Genomic DNA, 18,451 nt, shown 5'->3' with positions numbered 1-18,451 from the left:
ATAACCATATAAACATCCTGACCTAATCCATATATATAGAAAAGTGCACCCTAGGTCAACGAATCATATCGAATCAAAGGTACACAGAAGGTATAAAAAACCTAGGTCCTGAACATGGTGAAGCATGGTATATCACTACCCGTATAAGCATGTATAGACAGGTAAAGTATACATGGGATGCAAAACAAATCAATCAATCAAACATATATCAAGATTTGGGTAGTGATTAACCGAAACAGATAAGAAACACAATTGATGCAATATGTTAATATCATTACTAAGCATATCAAAGACAAAAAGTCAAAAGTACCCGCCTCCGAAAATAGAAAGGTCCAATCTGACTCCGAGATACTCGTCTCGCGTCAAGGTCCTGTATATTAAACATAAGGTCTAGTTTAGCTAATTCTATCATACCACAAAATTAGCCAAATTAAATTCTAATCCAATTAAATAATAAGTTCATCCTTAATTCCAGTATCAACCCATAAACCTATTTCATATTCATCATCATAATAATCCAATTCCAACCTAATTCAATGTATTTACCAAATCTAACAATCCTCTACATCATGCATCCATTAACTAAACTAAATCCTAATCCATGATTAATTAGGGTTCACTTCATTAACCCTAATCGTTCCACCTTCTAATTAGGCCTTACTATAGCATATCTCATCATAGATTCAACACAAAAACTCGCCTAAGTCTACTTACCCAGAAAATTGCTGCTGGATCCAGTGGCCTTGTATATCTCTGATTTCCCCGCTGAAACAGTGTTGCTGGCCGAAATTCAAGCCAAAAAAACCCAATTGTTGATGTCGGAATACTTCACCACAGAGCCTTCCTCTCCCTCACAGCGCCCAACCGTGACTAGATCAGAAACCAAGAAGAGGATTAAGATCAAACACAGAGATCAAACCCAACTACAACTTGGTATGGCACTTACCTCCAAAATCGTTGACAAAAAAAATGAAGAGGAGAAAGGAGAAAATCGGAGGTTGGCCGGGACTAGGGCTTAGCGTCGACTGTGATCGTCGCTAGGGCATAGGGGCGGCGGACTAGGGAGGAGGAAGGGTGGTCGGCGCTCTCTGTTCGACAGCAGCGGACGGCGGAGAAGCTAGGGCTCGGCTCTCCAGTGAAAGGGGCGGTCGGCGAGTCAAAGACGGCGGCGTCGGCAGAAGGAAGGCCGGCGGTGTCTCTAGGGCACGGCTGGCGCAAGTGTTGCCGACGCTTGGGAGAAGAGAAGAAGATGTGGCGGCGGAAGAAACTGCCGTGGCCGGCGGTTAGGGCAAAGAGGGAAAAACGAGCGGCGTCGGGAAGAAAGAATGAAGAGGGCTCGGGTGCGCTCGGCACGAACAAGAGAAGAGGGAAACGGCGACAAATAGAACTGGAGGAAAAGAAAATAAAAACAAATAAAGAAAAGAAATAAAAGAAAAGCAAACTTTTCCTCGCTTAAATGGGGTAGCCTAAACAGGCTTTCCCGGGCCCTGTTTTTATCCCCGTTAACTTGTCCATACGAGCTCCGAAAAATTCCCGAAAAATTTCCAAAAATTCCGTAAAATTCCCTTATTAATATTCTCCTATTCCCTGGTATTTTACATTCTCCCCCACTTATAAAAATTTGGTCCCCAAATTTAGTTATCTACCATCAGCAAGTACTAACAACAGATATAGAGTATAAATGCTGAACGGTAATTTAAATCACATCCTCAAGTGAAAAGATGGGGGTATCGAGCTCGGATGGTATCCTCGAGCTCCCAAGTAGCCTCCTCGTCTGAATGATGCTGTCATCCGACTTTAACTAGCCGGATAGTCTTGTTCCGCAACTAACGCTCCTTTCGATCCAAAATCCATACCGGAATCTCCTCATATGTAATGTCAGGTTGAGCTGAAACTGGAATATCTGCCAACACATGCGTCGGGTCGGGCACGTATCTCCGCAGCGTAGATACGTGGAATACAGCGTGAACGCCTGCCAAGAACGGCAATAGTGCCAACCGATAAGCTACTGTTCCAATCCTTTCCGAGATCTGGAAAGGTCCAATGTATCGCGGAGCTAGCTTACCTCTGAGGCCAATCTCTTCACCCCTTTCGTGGATGAAACTCGCAGAAATACCTGGTCGCAAATGGAGAACTCTAAGGGTCTCCGACCCCGGTCAGCATAACACTTCTGGCAGTCTTATGCCTCTGACATAACACTTCTCTTCCTGATCGACGACTGAGCAACCATCGTAACAAGAATACCCTTCTCTGTCTGTCCCTGCTCCTGAATGTCTAACTCAGAGAAATCCTGAATCAAATCTGTGACCACAACTCGGTGGTAAGCTAAAGTCCCTCTGGACCTCTAGCTAAGTGCATCGGCAACCACATTAGCTTTTCCCAGGTGATAGCTAATGGTATAATCATAATCCTTCAGGAACTCCATCTATCTCCTCGGTCGAAGATTAAGTTCCTTCTGAGTGAACAGATATTTGAGACTCCGATGGTCAGTGAGAATCTCAATGTAATATCATACAAGTACTGCCGCTAAATCTTCAGGGCAAAAATAATAGCGCCCAACTCCAGATCATGAACTGAGTATTTTCTTCTCAGGCTCACTCAACTATCGAGAAGCATATAAGAATGCTCTACCGTGCTACCTCAGAACAGCACCCATACCCTGTAGAGACGCGTCGGTGTAGAGGACAAATTCGTCCTCTTCCGAAGGTAAAAACCAAAAATCAAAGCCGACACTAGTCTCCGCTTCAGCTCCTAGAAGCTGGTCTTGCAATCCTCAGTCCAAGTAAACTTCACGCCTTTCATGGTCACGCATGAAAGTAGCATAGCTATGCGGAAGAAACCCTCGACGAAATGTCTGTAATATCCTGCGAGTCACAAAAGACTGCGGATCTCCTACACTGATTTCGGCTGCTCCCAACGGTAACAACCTCTATCTCCAGTGGAACCACGGTACACTCCTACTGGTGACCGTGTGTCCCAAACATCATAACAAAAGACAATCCAAACCAGCACTACTGATAATCACATATAGATGTTCTCGTCGAATCATCTCTAGATCTATGCAAAGGTAGTGTACGTGACTCACCTCGGATCCGTAATAGATCACAACATCGTCCACAAAGATAATGGAAACCTATCCAAACATCCTCGACATACCAAGATCATCGAGTCCCTGAAAACATCTAAGACACTGTAAGCCTATATGGCAAAAACCAAGACACATAATGTCCGTATCACAGACATTCCTATCCATAAGATCTTCAATAATAAATCAAAAAAAATCTGATCATCAATAACATAAATCACCAAAGAATAAATCCTCCAGAGTGAGAGCAACGCTCCATCACAGAGAAACACCACATATGTGGGAGCAACGCTCTACCACAAGAAATCCTCAATATGTGGGAGCAACACTCCACCATAAATAATCTGAAATATGTATCTGCATAAATATATGAGCAATGCTCCGCTACCAGCAATCCGTAATATGTGGGAGCAACGCTCCACCACAAAACAATACCTAAGTACCCTAAGGCACCTAACTATCCAGTTAGAGACTGTACAAGATCTCTCTACCACAATTCGCTGTGGTTAGCCTAGGATATAACGACCTAGTAACTAATCAAATCCATCATCAACTCTATCAGCATCCAAGTGGGTCATCCACTGATAGGAAAATTAGTTGATGGGGTTATACAACCAATAACATAATGTAGACACTCAGCATTCTACATTCAACATAGGTAGAATCATCATGATGCTACCCACCATACACCTGGCACACATGCACACACAACATATGTATGATCGACATAATTCTCCAATTAGTACACACCAAACATACTCACCACATAGGCATAAATCATCGTGCTACCTCCAACAATGCATACCGAACCCGTGTGCATATATCAACATAGGTATAATCGACAATACACCTCAAACAACCTCACATGGCATATATACACCTATGCCAAGAGTATAACCAACATATACTTCCAATAAAGCATACTAAACCCAGGTGCACTCACATATCAAACATAATCAAAAAGATACCTCAGATACCACACCAAACACATATGTACATATCACAACTCAGATTAAATCGACAAAATGCCTCCATCAAAACACCACCGATGTACTTATACTACATCTCGGATTTAATCAACAAAATATCTTCAATAATACATCCAGATACATACACCGAACTACATAGCTATGATCCATAAGGAAACTTCAAACCATATCAGAACATGGATACATATACTACTTGCAAATGGGCAGTCTACCACATGACTCCTACAACACATAACAATCATAATATACATGTAACATAGACATGCAAAATCAGCACACCAGCTCAATCAAAGAGACCAACCTTATGCTACCAACAATCATGGGTTACCGGTATATCTAAACAAAATTCATGCATATGTATCAAGCATGAATACATCAATCAAATGCAACCCAAAATAAAGCAGTCTAATCATCCAGTAACAACCCTGCTCTAGGTTCAAAGGAACTGGTATCGGACAAGAAAAATATACACACCGTGGTATAACATTGTCAGTCAATGTCATACACTACCAAGACTATATCCCATGGGAAAAATTTTATCATCATAAATCCAAATGTACTCTCCAGTTTACACAAGTAACGATTGTATCCCATAAGTGTTAAGCAATTAGCTCTACACTTCCTTACACCAGCAGGGTCACATATCCCAATGCACCCTCTAAGTTATCCCACCAGGTATATACAGTCCACGGTCAAAGTCTTCATGGAATAGGATACATCGATCCTTTATAACCTATCCAAGCCGACAATGATATATGGCTAAATCAGTCCTTTCCACGTCAGTACAAAACATGTACTCAAATGTGCTCTAGATACATAACTAAGCACGAATAACCTAAAGGTTCGAACCTCTAAAAATAGAGTATGGCAATCCTCTACTGATCAACCAACAAAACTAAATCATTCATCTACTAACTAATCAAGAATACCTTAATCCTCCACAAGCAACTAAGGTATATCCAACCACATAATATCATATGTATAAATGTGTACGACCCAAAAGAAAAAGTCAGAATTTAAGAACATCTTGACACTCTCATCTTCATCCTCAAAAACATCAGCCCAAACTATATCAGATGAATAAATCTCTACTCCCCATGAGGGCAAGTTAACATTCAAAACATCAATCATTATTTATCCATATAGTCCCATATCAGAGGAAGCATATATCATTTTTTTTTTTTTATATATCATCCTGTTAACTATCCATAACCAACCAGGTTTATTAAAATCTCATAGGCACATTCAACCGTAAAACTCTCCAACACCCCAATTTATAATCTGATCACCAACCATAATCATCAAACCTGTGAATATCATAAATGACACTCACTATGTCACCATCAATGACAACCCAAATATAAATCATCAAAATAGTTATCCACTAATAGATCATCAAAACAAATATCTAGTAATTGATCATCAGACAACCACATAACATTTACTCTCATAAATCATTAGAAATCAACATATCATAATATCTGATCTCACAATATCCCACAACCTCAAACCATTTTCAACAATGATCAAACATGATAACTCTCCAATGACCAATTTTCATCGTATCGGATACCCTATTACCCAAAAGATACGAGTATAAAAACTCTACTAGCTAAGTCCACAAGAATATATAGGTATCATCCATTACCCAGCTAACAATAGCAGAGGCTGATATGTGCCTCCATCTCCTAGTAGTAGTAACAGAAGCTAAAACTACTGATGGTATGATATGAAAAATTACCAGAGAGTATAATCCTTGATCTCTATTAGGGTCAACCATGCTCAATGGCTAACTCATCACATGAAATATGGCTACAACAACCAGACAAGTACTAAAGATAAAGTGCTAATACAAGTCAAACTATCATAAAATAAACATCATACCTATATGCCGTCTGGAGATGTTCCGTCGCTGTCCAGTCCCCAACATGACCTCAGAATTCCGTACGAGAAAAACAAACACTGGAAATCCATATAAATCTGAAACGGAAATCCGAAACATAACCATATCGAAAATCCGAAAATGCCCAGTTTGACTCGCAAACCTGACTAACCCAAATATCCAGAATACCAACAACAGGTATCTGATAAATCTCCAGAACACCAAAAGCAGGTATCATAACCCGCTCTGATACCAAATAAATTGGTATCAGATAAATCCCGAAAATCCATAATACAAAAATCCAACAAGTATCGCCAAACTTGGCGCTCTGATACTAAGTAAATAAATTGGTATCAGGTTATCCCAAACATCCAAAATACGAAAACAAAAGATCGTATAACTGTGCTATGATACCACTAAATTGTCACGCCCCCAGAAGAGTCCCTGTCCGAGAAAATTTCGACAGCATCTCCCCTGTACGGCGGACAATCTGAAACTTTTCTACATCCTCAATACCTCAGCCACAGGCGGCTGGAATAATAATAGTAAATAAAATCAATCACCACGCAGTTTATATATGTATTCAGCCTCTGGCTGTCACAACCACGCAGTTAATAAAAATAAACAACATAGTAATACTCTGACTCGAAATCAACCCTACTCAACTACACTCGTAAAGCCCAAATCCGATTTTTTTCTTACCTCTTCTGCCGTCCAGGCAGGCATGTAGTAGAGTAAATCCAAAACATACTAAAAGTCCATCCAATGGAAAGATTCCATACAATATCCATATGTAAGTCCAAAACAAAACTAAAACAAAGTCTGATAGCGAAAAGCTAGAATGAAACAACAACTCAAAAATCAGCAGAGGAGTAGCACTACGTGCTGTGGGAACTAGCGACTGGAACTCCCTCCTGACAGCATCAACCTGAAAATAACAACAATGGAGGCGGGGTGAGTCCAACACTCAGCAGGTACAATTGATATGCAAAGTAAAGAAACAACACCTAGCACTAATCATGCGTACAGTCTCCTTATAAGAAAAATAAAATGCATATGAAGTAAACAGGAGAATGCTGTACTAACCAGGTCCTGGGTATAAGGTCAAACAGTCCGAGTGGTATAGGAATCCTGTATGCATGTCAAACATAGGTATCCAAACAATATGCAGCATATAAATGCAGCAACCACAAACACAAGCAATAAATGCATCATGCATATGATGCCAATGATGCGTCCTGGTCACCCCTGACGCCAGTCGATCATCTCATATAAAAGTGAGGCCGAGTGGGTAGGGCTGTGACAACCGTGCACTCTGTCGTCACTACTCCTGATGAGTGACCGAGTGGACGGGATGCTGTCGGAGTACACCTATCCTCCTACCCCAAATCATAAATGGGGGAGCGCAATGCTCTCAACTCCCGGTACACAGTGACGGGGAGGAATCCCTGCCGGATAACACGTTGTGTCACACTACCCATGAGCGGACCAACGGTGCCTAACAGAGTCCCTGCTGCAACACACTCTGCCTGAATCGACCACTAACCCATGAGTGGTGGTGTGTGCAGATCCATGTAACTGGCGATGTGCTCAACAATAATGGAGCGGACTATCGCACAGCATGCAATCATGCAAATGATGCATGGCAATAACCATATAAACATCCTGACCTAATCCATATATATAGAAAAGTGCACCCTAGGTCAACGAATCATATCGAATCAAAGGTACATAGAAGGTATAAAAAACCTAGGTCCTGAACATGGTGAAGCATGGTATATCACTACTCGTATAAGCATGTATAGACAGGTAAAGTATACATGGGATGCAAAACAAATCAATCAATCAAACATATATCAAGATTTGGGTAGTGATTAACCGAAACAGATAAGAAACACAATTGATGCAATATGTTAATATCATTACTAAGCATATCAAAGACAAAAAGTCAAAAGTACCCGCCTCCGAAAATAGAAAGGTCCAATCTGACTCCGAGATACTCGTCTCGCGTCAAGGTCCTGTATATTAAACATAAGGTCTAGTTTAGCTAATTCTATCATACCACAAAATTAGCCAAATTAAATTCTAATCCAATTAAATAATAAGTTCATCCTTAATTCCAGTATCAACCCATAAACCTATTTCATATTCATCATCATAATAATCCAATTCCAACCTAATTCAATGTATTTACCAAATCTAACAATCCTCTACATCATGCATCCATTAACTAAACTAAATCCTAATCCAGTGATTAATTAGGGTTCACTTCATTAACCCTAATCGTTCCACCTTCTAATTAGGCCTTACTATAGCATATCTCATCATAGATTCAACACAAAAACTCGCCTAAGTCTACTTACCCAGAAAATTGCTGCTGGATCCAGTGGCCTTGTATATCTCTGATTTCCCCGCTGAAACAGTGTTGCTGGCCGAAATTCAAGCCAAAAAAAACCAATTGTTGATGTCGGAATACTTCACCACAGAGCCTTCCTCTCCCTCACAGCGCCCAACCGTGACTAGATCAGAAACCAAGAAGAGGATTAAGATCAAACACAGAGATCAAACCCAACTACAACTTGGTATGGCACTTACCTCCAAAATCGTTGACAAAAAAAATGAAGAGGAGAAAGGAGAAAATCGGAGGTTGGCCGGGACTAGGGCTTAGCGTCGACTGTGATCGTCGCTAGGGCATAGGGGCGGCGGACTAGGGAGGAGGAAGGGTGGTCGGCGCTCTCTGTTCGACAGCAGCGGACGGCGGAGAAGCTAGGGCTCGGCTCTCCAGTGAAAGGGGCGGTCGGCGAGTCAAAGACGGCGGCGTCGGCAGAAGGAAGGCCGGGCAAGTGTTGCGGAGGAGAAGAAGTGTTAGGCAGAAGAAGAAAGGAAGAGGGCTCGCAGAGAAGAGGGAAATGGCGACAAATAGACCTGGAGGAAAAGAAAATAAAAACAAATAAAGAAAAGAAATAAAAGAAAAGCAAACTTTTCCTCGCTTAAATGGGGTAGCCTAAACAGGCTTTCCCGGGCCCTGTTTTTATCCCCGTTAACTTGTCCATACGAGCTCCGAAAAATTCCCGAAAAATTTCCAAAAATTCCGTAAAATTCCCTTATTAATATTCGCCTATTCCCTGGTATTTTACATTTTGGGTAGCATTTGGAGAATAATATCAACCTGGGTTTCCCTATCGATTTCAGCTCCAAGGATTTCCATCTCATTCAAATGAGCCATTATCTTGAGGATATGATCCCTCACGGGTGTCCCCTCAGTCATGGTGGTCGTCATTAAGTTTCTCATGGTCTCCTGCATGGCAGCATGATTCTGGTGTCCGAAGAGTTCCTTAAGATTGAGCATCATGTCATAGGCAGTGGGTATGGCCTGATGTTGATGTTGCAGCACATTTGACATAGAAGCCAAAATATAACACCGCGCCATCTCATCTTCCTTAACCCATTTCCTAAGTCTCTCTATCTCCTCTTCACTAGAATCCTTATCAGGCACGCTAGAACAGACCTCAAGAAGTATGAACTTGTATTCTTCAGCAGTTAAGACAATGCTCAAGTTTCGTTTCCAAACAATATAATTTGGACTAGTAAGTTTATTTTCTTTTAAAATAACAGCAAGAGAATTGAAAGCCATTTTGAAATCCTGAGAATCACAAAATAAAATATTTGGTCAAAACTTTAGAATTTAAAATAATATTGATTCCTCAAACAATATAATTTAAATTCACCAACACCTCAAAACACTGTGAATTTCGTATGCCACGATAGTATGGACATATACTAATTTAAACATTAGTAAGAGGATGTTTTACCCATTAATTTTATTATCTTGTCAACCTAACTTTATGACAAATAAAATTAATAGTTGGTTCATATTCGGTCACACAAATAATAGTAGTGACTTCAATGGGCAAGATACTAGTAAATGCACCTAAGTATATACCATTACTTGATACTTAGTCCATTAATTAGGATTGTGCCCCTTCAAATGGAGAAGATCACACAAACCTAAATAATTTCCTATAATCATCCATAGAGAAAGTTTGATCTAGTGATCCACAAACAAACTCATCCGATATGGAGGAAGGCACTTAAAGCCAACGCGCAAGTTTGAATGCATCACTTACAAACCAATAATGGAGAACGTGGAATTTATTTAAACAATCCCTCTCCTACTTAGCTATTTAAATTGAGGAATTTTAACATGGACACACATCACAACACATAAACACAGCATCATAGCACATAAAACAACATATAAAGGCAATACATATGAAAATAAAATTTCCAACTATTATGGCCTTATCCAACACTGTCCTCCAATATGCCGCCGATGGATCAAGCCATCGCGTCTATCTTACTTCCTTATTCGCCGCACCTCCGGTCCTCAAAATAACACCATGTATAGCAAGGATACAAGTCGCAATAAATTTTTTTTTACATTTATCAATCCTATATTCTACAAAGGAATTTATATGTAATCTAGATCAAACAGAATGTAAAAAAAAATAATAATGAAGCGGCCGACTACATTTAATTATTACAATGGTTGAATCCAGAAGCGTCCGGACGCTTCTTCCCAGGCTTCTTCGAGTGGTCTATAGGTCTCCATTTCTTGAGGAGGTATGCAAATCTTCATCTTGAGGCCACCTATTCGTTATTCCTCGCCTGACTTGAGCGTCGGAGGGCCGTCGCCGGGACACCCCTCCCGGCTCGGTTTTGCTGCAGGTTCGCCAGAGCGCTCGAGGATCCAGCAGGGAGCGCCACGTGCCCAGTGTCCGTTGACTCCTGGTTCGGACAGGATCAACAATCATGCACACAAAACAACCTTGACATTCCTGAGGGTTCAAATCATATACAAACACACAAAGCCATAATAGTTGGATCTAGGATGCCTGCAACCACAGAGTTAATCTTTCTAGCACATCCTACTATTATCCTACCTAAGCTTATGTACGAGCAGTGCATAATTTAATTGAAAACCAATCACACAAAACCAGAAAACTCGCTCTGATACCACTTGAAGGCACTGGAATTCCGTTCTGTTTAAATTTCTCTGTACAAAAATTGTACAAGTACAGAACTTTTCCTAGAAACCCGCATGTTCGATCAAACATGTGTTTGATCAATCAAGTAAGTTCTTGACAAATCAAAACACACCTTGATTGAAGTACAAGATCACTGGCCTCTTGTGTTGGTATTCAAAATCGATACGAAGAAAACTAAACTAATTATGCATCGAAATTAAAGAACTAATTGTACCTTTCTTCATAGCTAAAGACCTCTTGATCTTCTACCGTATTCCTCTCCTCTTCTTGGACGTCGTGTGAGCGACGATTTACCAAGACAAAACCACCCTTCTTCTCTTCGGATCCAAACCGCCGACCACCAAGGAATCTCTAGGATGGGGCGCTTCTCCTCTTCTTCCTTTTCTTCCTCTTCTTCCTCTTCTTCAAGCCGCCGCCCACCAAGGGAGAAGGGGGAACTGGCCCTAAGCAAGGAGGAAGGGGATGTCGGCCCTAAGCAAGGAGGAGGGGAGGGGCGCCGGCCATAAGAAGGGAGGAGATGAGGGGCGCCGACCACAAGGAGGAGGATGTGTGCCACCAGCCTTAAGAGGAGAGAAGAGAATTGTGGGAAAGAAAATTAGGTTTTTGGGGCCACCACCTACTATAGCCTTGCCGCCGACCCTTGGAAGGTAGAAAAAAACCAAAATCAAGTTGTAGATGGGTGGATGCGAGGCTTTATATAGAGTCTACAACAGGGACCTAGAGGAGGAATTGGTTTAGGCCTCCTGATGGGCTTCAGCTTCCTGTATTTGGCCCGAACACCCAACCCATGTCCATCAATAATAACCCATACCACTAAAGGGTTATTATTGGACTATCACACCAATCCTATATTACAATATGGGCTCCTACTTATCATGAGTGTGTTAATCTCCATGTGTTTAAGATATCGTATGCCCGTTAATTAAATGAGTTACTGACAACTCAATTAATTAACATCTGATTCCAAGAGTACCACTCAATTTTATTATCATGCTGGACTAAGTCCACCTGCAGGGTTTACATGATAATCCTTATGAGCTCTTCAAGGGGACGTTATCAGCCTAAATAATTAGGACACAGATTCCTCCTATAATCAACAATTCACCATATAAATAATACTATCTCCCAACTCATCGGGCCTATTGATTTAACGAATAAATCTCACCCATTGAGAAGTTAAAGAAATAAATACTAAGTATATGTGCTTGTTATTATATAGGGATTAAGAGAACGCACATCCATAATAACAAAGATTCTATTCTTTTATGTAGTCAGTATAAATCGAACAACCTCAAATGGTCCTGCTTAATACACACATAGTGTACTAGTGTAATTTTATAGTCAAGATAAACTAATACCAAATTACACTACAACCGTTCCAATGATTTGTCCCAATCCATCTTGGTTGCGAGCTACTATTTATAATTTATAAGGAATCGATAACATGATCTTCTGTGTGGCACCACTCACTATGTTATCTATAATATAAATTAAATGGATAACTGTAACGACATATATATAAATATAAAATACAAACATATGACCAAAGTGATTCTCATTTCAAAATATTTCAAAATAGATGTTCATACAAAAGCTAGGCTTATAGTATACATTCCAACAGAGCCTTCTTCATCCTCTTCTCATATTAGTGGCACCCAAGAGAAGGTGGAGAACACCATACCGGTTCAAGAGTCTCCAACAAGAAAAATTATTCTACTGATTCTCTTCCCTCAAAGAATTTCCAAAGTAAAGAAGTATGATGAATTCTACATATTCTTGAAGAATACATTGAAATTCCTCTTATGGATGCTCTGTAACAAATACCAAAATTAGCCAAATTCATGAAGGAAATTATTTCTAACAAATGCAAGTAAGATGGATATAAGACTATGGCATTAACTAATGGAGTGTTGCGCTTTGTTGCTAAATATGCTACCTTATAATCTCCAAGATTCGGGGAGTTTCTCTATCCCCTGCAAAATTGGCACTACTTTAATTAGTAAGGCATACTGTAATCTAGGAGCAAGTGTGAGTTTTATTCCATACTCTATTTGTAAGAAGGTGAGACTTAATGACTTGAAATTAACCACCATGGCACTGTAATTAATTAATCACTCTTGTAGATATCCAATGGGTATCATTAAGGATGTGCCGGTGGAGGTAGGGAGCTTTATCATCCCTATAGACTTTGTGGTCTTAGAGATGGAAGAGGACCCAAAGATTCCTATTATTTTTGGAAGGTCATTCCTTGCCATAATTGGAGTTGTGATTGATGTGAAAAATCATAAACTTTAATTGGTTATCGACAAGGAAAAAAATTAGAATTTGATTTATCCAAGGCTACTAATTAATTTTTTGCATTTACAAATGTTTATTTTAGGTTGGATGAATTTCAACTAGAGAAGAAGGAGCATCATCTCAAAGGGAGACCGTCAGATGTAGCACCAAGTCTGGCAAGCAAGGAGAAGAGGCCTAGAACTAAACATGAAAAATACATCATTCTAGTAAGAGCCTGGATGAGAGAAGGGCCAGAGAAAAAGTTACCATGATGGAGGGGAACACCTCTCCTTCAAGGTAAAGGCTTCAAGTTTATCTAAATTAGGGGTCGAGCTCATGACCCTAAATAAGTGCTTCTTGGGAGGCATCACAAGGGTTCATTTTAATATTTTTGTTCTTGTTGTTAGTTTCTTTTTCATGAGTTTAATGCAAGTTTATTTTAGTTTTAAGGTTTCTTGGCCTACACGAGCTGGCTGTGGACTTTTCTACAAGTATGGAGGCTTTTCAGAAGAACAAACAAAGAGAGGCTGTGCTAAAGAAAAATAGGGGCAATAGCTTACATGGCACGATCGTGTCTCCTTGACATGGCCATATGCATGCTATGGTTGTGCCAATGAGGCATAGTCGTCTCATTTCAAAAGCTACTCATAGTATGTCCCATGGCCAGATAGTGCCAATTCACACAGTTGTGTGATTTGAAAGTTTTTTTAACTATGTATTGTGTGACATGACCATGCTTTTTGTTATGAAGTTGTAAAGTGCATGTCCACACTGTTAGTAATAAAAATATATTGAACCATAGAGACTGTTGATTACTAGTCGATTTTGTAAAGTAAGTTATTTAGATGATCGAAGGTTGGTTGAATGCTTGTGAGCAGGAGATTGAGAAGAGAGAGAGAGTTGAGAAAGAGCAAGCAAGAGAGAGGGAGAGATGATCTTAAGAGGGCATGAGCTTAGGGAGATGATTTCTAGAATTTCAGTTTAATTATGATGCTAATTAATGCCCTTAGTACATGTCCACTTCCTTATTCTCTATGTTTATCATCATGTAAAGATTCTAACCAAATTATCGATAAGATATAATAATTCTAACATCATTTAGTAAAGGAGTAACTCTAGAAAATCTAGTTAAAGGGATATCCTTTGTCACTAAGGGCCCCTTATTATACAATCACTAGAGTTATCTTAATTACTTCTAAACAAGGATTAAAGTCTACACGAGAGTGTTTATACCATTCTCATTCAATGCTACTAAGTAGAAGAGGTAACATAGAAAGTCCAATTAAAGGGATACCCGAGGGCCCCTTGGTCATCAATCGTTATATTATATAAGTCACTTCCTAACATTAAATTAGTGTAAACCCATTAAGCTCTTAGTTAGCCAATCCCTTGAGGAGGATTATCCCTCAATTCAAGGTGATACTCTGGAAAGTCTGGTTAAAGGAATATCCTCTCTCACTAGCCCCTTGGTCATATGATCTAAAGTACCTCCTGTGCATGGTGACTAATCCCTCACATCTACATGTTTACACCATTCACACATTTCATCAAATACTTATAAGGCACAACACACATAGAACATGACATAAACACTTTATTGAACGAGAAAATGACATATTCACAGTTCATACATCAATTAAAACATCAAACTACTCTCTACATCCTAAAAAGAGGAGGATATACTCTATTACAAGAGAATACCACCAATAGATGAAGAAAGTAGTAAACTATGACTCAATATATGGAAATAGAAAGAAGAGAGTGTTTATCCTTGAAGCCAGTATTTTTTGAGGCATTCCCTCATTTCTGTGGAGGATAGATTGTGAAGAAGAAGAGCTCTAGGGTTCTCCCCCAAAGGGGAAAAGGGTGATGCTTGTATATTATATATGATTTTAGACTTTGATTGACGCACATTTACTACTATTTATTGATTATGATTTATGTTATCACACTCTATTCATTCATTTTATTAGCATAATTACTTCTTCATGTTTGGAGATTTGCTTTTTCTTTGTTTTGATTGACAGGATGTGAAATAGAGCAGAGAGGGACAAAGAACACAAGTGCAATCTATTCTAAAATCCAGCATGAGCAGACTGTACTCCCCTACAAAGACTACCATGGCAAGACCATGCTTATCAGACATGGTCATGCCCTTATTCTAGAGAGTGGCATGGTAGGGCCGTACCAAGAGGCATGACCATACCTCCTACACACAGAAAGGGGCATGGCCAGGCCGTGCCTCATAAGCACTGCCGGGCCATCCCCTTTTACTGTCTACACAGCTTGGCCATGCCATATGGCACAACCATGCAGGCTGAGGGAAGGGGGTCGTGCCCCTGCTATAAAAGTGGATTTTCTCCCTTTTTTCACTTATCTTTCTAGGGGAAATCCTAGGTCCTCTTTTTTTTTTCCCCCAATTTGCACCATCCGTCCACGTCTGAAGCAAGGGAATACCTTTAAAGACATTAGACTTCAAAGATAAGCAATTTCTTCTCTCTATTTCTATATATTGTGTTATAGTTTGCTACTTTCTTCATTCATTGGTTGTATTCTCTTGTAATGGAGTAGACTCTTCAATTCTTATGATGTAGAAAGTAGTTACGATGTGATATTAAAGTATAAACTATTCATATGTCATTTTCTTGTTCAATGACATGTTTTATTACTTATTCTTGTGTGTTCTACCTTGTATGTGTTTGTAAAAATGTGTGTGAAGTCAATATATTTAGATGTAGAGTTTTGTTCGCCATGTAGAGTAGGTGCTTTGGAATATGTAACCGGGAACTCTGTGATAGAGTGTATCCTTATTTTCTAAGGCAACTTTTTAAAATGGAGAGCAATTCCCTACAAGGGAAGCTAATTAGAGTTTAAGGAGTTTTTCCTAATCAATGTTAGGAAGTGACTTGTACAATCTAGAGATTGTATAACCTGGGGGGGGGGGGGTGGCCTGTGTAGAGGGTAACCCTTTAACCTGACTTTCTATGTTATCTCTTCTACTTAATTGCATTAATCTACTGTTAGGAAGTAAATCAGATAACTCTAGAGATTATATGACCGGGGGGCCTTAGGGTTATCCTTTAACTAGGCTTTTTAGAGTTGTTTCTTTACTTAATGACATTAGAACTTGGGTAAACTCTCCAGTCCACTATTTGTGGGGTCATGCTAGACTTTAGTTAGAAATCCTACAAGAGTTTAGGCATAGAGGTAAGGAGATGAATAATGTATAGGGACATTAACTATTATCATAATGAAATCAAACTCCCCCAACAACTCTTTCTCCCTCTCTCTCTACTCTCTCAACCTTAGTTCTTAAAGACTTCTCCAAACTTTTGATTGTCAAGATAATTTACTGTACAAAGTTAACTAGTGCTTAATTAACAATCCCTATGGTTCAATATCTTTTATTACTTGATGACGTTTTCGTGTACTTATGGATACATATTAAGTTTTTAGTGTCATTGTCGAGGACTATTTTTGATTAACATTAGTTGATTAGCATACGAGTTACTCTAGACATTTTTCTTTTTTTCTTTCTTATTTTTCGTTATGTATTTTCTTTCTTGTCTTTAATTTTGCATTTTTGTTTGCTCTTATAGTTTTTTAGAATACCTTGAGCACTAACATATCAAGCAGGCCTTTGAGAGAATTTTTCACACCAATATCTGCAAAAGGATTGGATCCCATTTTAAGACTACATATTAATGCTGTCAACATTTAACTTAATCCATAACTAATTTCCATGATTCAAGCTGACAAATTTGGAGGAGAAAATTATGAAAATATATACTTACATCTTAAGGTATTTCAAGAATATTGTAGTATGGTGAAGTGTGAAGGACTCTCAAAAAATGCTATTCATTTACTAGCATTTCGATTTAGTCTCAAGGGTAGAGCAAAGACTTGGTTGAGTTCCCTTTGCCCACAAAGTATAACAAGCTGGGAACAATTAGAGCAACGCTTCTGAATTACTTTTTCCCACCAAGTAGGACAATATTCATGAGAAACCAAATGATGAACTTTTCTCAAATAGAGGAAGAATCACTATTTAAAGTATGGGAGAGATTCAAAAGTTTTTTGAAGCAATGCCCTCATTATGGGTTAGAGAAATGGCTCACTATGCATCTATTCTATATGCAGATTTCTTTCTCAAACATGACCTTATTGGATTCAGGAGGTCATTGATGAACAAAAGTTTAAATGAAGCATATGAGTAAATTGATCAAGTGACACAAAACCTCCAATAGTGGTCAAATCAAAATTGGCTTAAACCTTCCCCAACAATCTTAGAAGTGCAAGCCATGAATGCAAATGTGAATGATGAACAAGAACTATGGCAACCCCTCATGAGTCTTGAAAACCATATAGAAGTTATCATCGAGTAGAATGAGAGGTTCAGCTAGTTAGAAGCTAAGCCATATAGAGTGAGTTCACAATGCATTGGATCTCCAATACAACCCTCAAGAAAACTCGACCCACCCACCACTCCAATAAAAATGTATACAACATCGACACATGATACTGTAAGGGAATAGGTTGCTAAATACGTAAACGCGCAGTGGAAAAATCTATTTCCTCTAGAAGATCCATGCGAAGGGAAACATAATCTTATACTAAGTTAGATCTAAAGACATGATAGAGTTATACCTTTGAAGCATGCTCATGATCTCCCGACAGCTCAGATCACAGCACGATCAAGCGTTTGCGCTTCTACGGTATCCACACGAACAAGCCTTGCCTTCAGTTGTCTCACAAACTCAACAAGATGGAGAAGGAAACACATAAGGTTGTGCTAGCAACCTCAAATGTATGTTTCGACCAAGCAAGGGAAGGAGGAAGGAGAAGATGCAAAGAGACTCTTCACCTTCTCAAGTGATGAAAATCTTATGAAAAATATCATCCAAATGATATTTATAGTCATCCCATGGAATACCAAGAGTCTCCACCCTTTCATCTTCTAATCCAATGGCTCAAAATCAACCATTCAATCCAATGGTTGAATTTTGACCATTCAACTTCCTTGGTGAACTCAAGTTCACCCAATGAGTCTAACCCATTGATTCCCATGCAATTCGACTCAATCCAACAATTAGATCTATTTGAGTCTAAATCAATGAGTCTAATTCGGATTACACTTAATCCAATGAGTGGTTCATTCGAGTCTAACTCA

General features: G+C 39.4%; 1 non-coding gene across 1 annotated transcript; it reads right to left on the bottom strand.

The window, feature by feature from the left end:
* Positions 1 to 17,276: 17,276 nt before the first annotated feature.
* Positions 17,277 to 17,384, bottom strand: LOC121988110. The gene has a single exon (XR_006113870.1). It is a non-coding gene; the product is annotated as a small nucleolar RNA R71 (small nucleolar RNA).
* Between the last annotated feature and the right edge of the window lie 1,067 nt (positions 17,385 to 18,451).

The sequence above is a fragment of the Zingiber officinale genome, chromosome 5B, assembly GCF_018446385.1.
Source record: "Zingiber officinale cultivar Zhangliang chromosome 5B, Zo_v1.1, whole genome shotgun sequence".
NCBI lineage: Eukaryota > Viridiplantae > Streptophyta > Magnoliopsida > Zingiberales > Zingiberaceae > Zingiber > Zingiber officinale.
The sequence above is the reverse complement of the archived record's forward strand: the minus strand, read 5'-3'. Positions and strand labels throughout refer to the sequence as shown.